General features: G+C 33.7%; 1 long non-coding RNA gene across 1 annotated transcript; it reads right to left on the bottom strand.

The window, feature by feature from the left end:
• Positions 1-3913: 3913 nt before the first annotated feature.
• Positions 3914-5464, bottom strand: LOC130053405 (uncharacterized). The gene is made up of 2 exons (XR_008801984.1): positions 5341-5464; positions 3914-4481 (listed from the first exon to the last, which is right to left on the bottom strand). It is a non-coding gene; the product is annotated as an uncharacterized LOC130053405 (long non-coding RNA).
• Positions 5465-5758: the final 294 nt, after the last annotated feature.

Raw genomic sequence — 5758 nt, 5'->3', positions numbered from 1 at the left:
TGATGACGTCAATAGCAGACGACGATTTATGCGAAAAGTCGAACCATTCTCTCCCAGATCTCCATAAAAACCTTTCATCAATTCAGTATTTTTTATGTGAAAGATCTGTGTTACACGAGTGTTATTATTTTTCTTCTTCTATTTTTAATGAGAGTGAAATAAAAGGTGGAAGTTACGATGCTATCAGGGGCCGTAATACATTTCATACTCACCACGATCCATAATTTATATCGTGTCCCCAACATGGCTTTTGAAGAAAAAATTTACCAATCACTGATTTTGTCAAGGTTATATTTGAAATGATATTTTCTCAAAGCAAATTACTTTTTTCCATTCTGCACCGGTTGTGGTAGTTCAATGGTTCAATGAAAGGTGAAGATAACGAACAGTGATCAATCTCATAACTCCTACAAGCAATACAAATTAGATAGTTGGGCAAACACGGACTCCTGGACACACCAGAGGTGGGATCAGGTGCCTAGGAGGAGTAAGCATCCCATGTCTACCGGTCACACCCGCCGAGAGCCCTATATCCTGTTCAGGTAAACGGAGTTATCCGCAGTCAAAATCAGTGTGCCAATATGAAGAATGAATGTCTTAGTTTGTGTACATTATGGAGGATGAAAGGTGAAGAAAAGGAACAGTGATCAATCTAAAAACTTCTATAAGGAATACAAAATAGGATATATATATATATATAAGAATGAGAACATGCAATACCAGTTATACGAATTACCGCACGCTTCCATTACTTGTGTACCACATTTATACCTTATTCAACACTTGAAATTGTCCATAATGAATTCAGTATCATAGTTGTTGTCTATGAATGAACTAGATCTTGCATAATGATATGAACTCAAGGTTATGGAAGTTCAAACCAAGGTCATAACTGTGAAATTATATGCACGAAATAACTTGCAATGAATTCAACTATTGCCCGTAACTTTCTCCACAATGGAATTAAAGGTTATGTCTAGAAATGTCCACAAAATGAACTATGACCTTGGACATTTCCTTGAAAGGAATTCATGTTGACCTTGACCAAAATGCCACGACTTTAGATTTGCAAGAACTATGATTTTCAAACACTTTATTGGAAGGTGCTTCAGAATATTGTTATTCATGTCTAACAGATAAGCAATAACCGGGATTTGGCCATTGGTATTAAACCCATTGCGTTATAAATTTTACCATCAATTAAATAGATGTCCACAACAAGCAATACTTCGACAAAATATAATTAGATGCATGTATTGAGGCATAACCTGGATTTAAGATCATGGATGACTAGCTATTAAGATAAAGCTGCAAATTTAACAATTAAATGGCATTTTTGAATAGGTAATAATTGGGGTACATGTAATTATATGGAAATATTGTAGATTCTTAATTATTTGCGAGTAATTCATATGTGTGTAGAATTGTGAGAAACTTCTCATATGAAATCAAAAAGTCTTGCTTTTGTTACTCGGTGCATTTGATATTTTATGTGATTCTGCTCAAATAAGAAATCCACATTTAATCAAATATCTAAAGAAGTCCGAGAAATACAAAACCACAGCATTCAGATTTCAAAACGTTATTATCAGAATTTTGTGCCATATCTCGAACAAGGTTTCCTTACAACTAAAAAGAACATATCCTGTGATGCTAATGGTGTGCAAAGCAGTATGTAAACCGTAGACCTGCCGCCAATTATTTCACCATTTTTGTGGAGAAGTAGCACACACAGCAAATCTTGAAGTGCTTGACAATGTGAAAAATGGATGCCCATATGCTGTTGATGCGTTTCTACATCTCATATCACCCGGGCCATGAAATAACATGATGAATTCTCCACTAACTTGTTATATGATAGGACATGCCATCTTATATTATATATACCAATCATGACATGAACTTCTACAAATCTCATTGAACTTGTATCTTTAATTCTTTTTTGTTCTCAAATCCACGTATTCCTAATTTTCATTTCGCTGCAATATATCCATATTCCTGTTAAAAACCAAAATCCCCACATAAAATTTGTCTGGAGGAATATTAGAGCTAAAGACATAAAAAGCAGATATACTAACAAGGCAGTACTACGAACAGGACTTATCATTTAATACCCACATACCCAATCATTTACATCACCAAGTCAATACTTTCTGTTACCGTGACAACATTACCAACAAAACAAAATCATTCCTTTTGAAGATATCCTCTGTTAGAAGAAACGTCAACAACAATATAATCTCAGCTTACTCAGAATTGATTAACTTGTCATATGGTACCTCAGTTATCATAAAAGACAAGTTTACACCTACAGTACATGCAATAACCACTGAAGCAAGTTATTAATGCTTACCCAAATTAAATTGACTCCACAGATGAATAAAATTCTAAACTTTAATCCCAAACATTAACGTGGTACGAACTCTACATTAAAATTAGGTGATCAATGAATATACTCTGATATATGGCAATGATATAAAAATGCTTTCATATCGAGTTGAAAATTTGTAGTTTTTGTCCTGAGGTTTTTCAAGTCCATATCCTGTTGTGGCTTAATTCTGATGAAGGGCATTTGAATTCTAATATATTTCTTGCATGTTTAAGCATAGAAAATGCAACCAGGGTAAAGTATCTGCAGAAAATCCTTCACGGAGTGCTACTGATGGTCCATTTTCAAGAACGTTTAACCCTGACATGGATCAAACTTGCATAAAAGATACACAAATGTAAGCACATAGGGGAACAGTTTGAATTAAATTGAATCTATATGATAATGCTTACATTTCGCATTCTGCTGTCTTGCTGATCCAGAGAAGATTTTAAAAAGATTTTTCCCCAGAAATTCCAATGAAAGGCTTAGCATTATTAAGACCAAATTGTAATCAGCTTCTAGACTATCATTTGAAACTTAAATTTACGCTTCTCTTTTCTTTTAAATGAACTCTAATTCATTCAGATGCGTATGTTCCAAGTTTCATTGAGGTTGACCAAATAAAGGTTCTTGAGAATGTAACATTCAATTTTTCATAAGTCTCAATTATCTCCCTTTTCTAAAGGGTGTGATCCTTTATTTGAATAAAATTGAATCTCATTTTCCAAAAGATGCTTTGTGCCAAGTTTATAGTTTAATTCGGCTTATAAAGTAAATTATGAGAAAAAGTTAAAGGCTGGTGACAAATAGATAAATTTTGATTAGAAAACCCCACTTATGCCTTTGACTCTTACTCCTAGGCACCTGATCCCACCTCTCGTGTGTCCAGGGGTCCGTGTTTGCCCAACTATCTATTTTGTATTGCTTGTAGGAGTTGTGAGATTGATCACTGTTCGTTATCTTCACCTTGCACTCTGGTGAGCCAAAAATCCGTATTCCGTACTACATGTATAAAGTTCCACTACTTTGACCAGTGAGTAAGGAAAAACTATTTGATTTACCCATATCAATAAGATCGTCAGCATGCAAATAAAAAAAATAAGATCGTCAGTATCTTGATGAAAAAAGAAATTCAAATGTCGAGTCTCACGCACATGGGAGCAGTGTATCAAATAAGGAACATTAATTTTCTATTTACAGCGACAATGAAAATGTAAAGTAAGCCTTTATTGATATAAAATCTTTAATTATTTTGGGAAATAAATTATTTATGCATGATATTTTGTACATATTGTGTGTAGCATCATGATAAAAAGCCCAGAAGTTAGGATCCCGTAACGTCGTATTAATCACACCGGTGGAATGGAGTATAGTGACATACCGAACTATTTAACAGCTCTGATAAACACTGGATAAGTCACGTACGAATAGAATGCTTAAACAACAAAGAATTTTCATGAAATAAAACAAAAATGATAGAATGTAGAAATATATTCATTCATATGTAGAAATAAATATGATGATGACCTTGATATGTTGATATAAAATGTAGAAATATCTTCATTCATATGTAGAAATAAATATGATAATGTTTTTATGATCTTGCTATGTTAATACATGGATATCATTTGTTTGCATTTTGTAAATGACTTTTCAATTTGTTCAGATTGATTTTATCACACACAAATTCTTACAAATGCTTCCCTGACCTATACAGCTGTAATAAACATAGTTCTTATATACAAATTACAAATCATGATGTGTATTAATATATACAGAACTCCATATTTCTTTTCAAAACAATTCGTCCATTTCATGCACTCAAACTTTCACAAATTACATTCAGTAATCAGAAAAGTGAATAGGAAGACTATGTATTAAACACTTAAATCATATACAAAACAGTTAGGTACATAATGATTTTGAATTCATCTAGAGAATCATATAAGACAATCGTACGATGACTTTGATCATCAATATTTTGCAACAACATATGATTATATGATCGTGTGTCCCAGTGAGTCCGCTTTATTTGCTGAAGTTCTACGTAGTTGGCCGGAAAAAGTCCATTTTTACCACGACATGTTCCTCTCTATCAACCCTCATCCACCTGTCAACCAGTACAGAAAGGTCAAATTACTCAAAGAAGCAAGTTAGCGTTTTCTGCAATTGAAGATTCAAACAGATAATTTCTTATTGTTATCAAATCTACATTTTGATTTCTTCATTAAGCTTTATGTGATTTGGGTGCTGTTAGGTTTGTAAAGGATGCAGTTTGCTTTCAGAGTCTGAGAAAATGAAATAATACATCAAAGCCGTTGACAAATGCTGTTTTCTCTCCCTTTCATTGTGATTGGTAACTCTTACCGAGTGGAAAAAATTCCTTTGTGTAAAAGGATACCATGCCATAAAAGTGACATTAACTGAGAATGTGATGTCGCCTCCGAAATGAAACAAATATTGATGCTTTTTATGACAATCTCCCAATGGAAAACTCAAACAAAATCTAACCCATATCACTAGTGCACAGAGAGATGTCAACGGACTCCTAAAACATGCTTCTATTTTTCACATATTCATAACAATAACCATAATGTTTGTTCATTTCATTTCCATAAATGGCTGATAAATAGCAATGAATTCATCACTTAGAGAACCCTGTGTTTTATATTTCATGCAATGATGAGTGTATCAATTCAAATGAGAAAATTTATTCACAAATCATCATTATGATGTAATTTGGATTGCACTGAAGTAAAGTTACATCTTTAAAAACACCGCATCGTGCGAGTGTCATATTATGATAAAAATTAACTAATTAATGTTACTGCATCGTGGAAGAAAATGTGTGATTTACTATCTACCTGTTCAATCTCGGTGATGATGTCATCAGGGTCAAAGGTTATTTCATTCATGTTTTAATTCATACATGAAGAAAGAGCGCTAACTCTTATTCATATAATACACACCTGCTTGATCGTCATAGATAATGTCAGTTAGCCCGCCTGCTCCACCAGGTGGCACTGTTGCAGGTTCTGTAACATCCCCATAATTGTCCTGAGGAGTACATCCTCGGGTTCCTCAACAGGGGGCTCCGTCTAAAATACAGTAAACTCTAGTGTCTTATCAATTAACAAACCTGAAAATCATTTTGTTATAAAACATCATCTAGAAGGAAAAAAAATGAAATGAAATCACAGCAAATTATGTTTAATTGCTATTGAATAGTCATTATCAATGTCCAGGGCATGAGTGTAAGCCCTGCTGGTTCCTTATCCGTATCAAAGACATAAAGAAAGGTAGTGACTCACTAAGCAATTAGAAGCTGGTCTCTCAGATGTAGTTTCACACTAAAAATCAGTGTTGTCTCTAATTTAACTTAGAGTC

Source organism: Ostrea edulis, chromosome 3 (genome assembly GCF_947568905.1).
Source record: "Ostrea edulis chromosome 3, xbOstEdul1.1, whole genome shotgun sequence".
Taxonomy (NCBI): Eukaryota; Metazoa; Mollusca; class Bivalvia; order Ostreida; family Ostreidae; genus Ostrea; species Ostrea edulis.
Note: the sequence above shows the minus strand (reverse complement) of the source record. Positions and strands in the feature narration are given on the sequence as shown.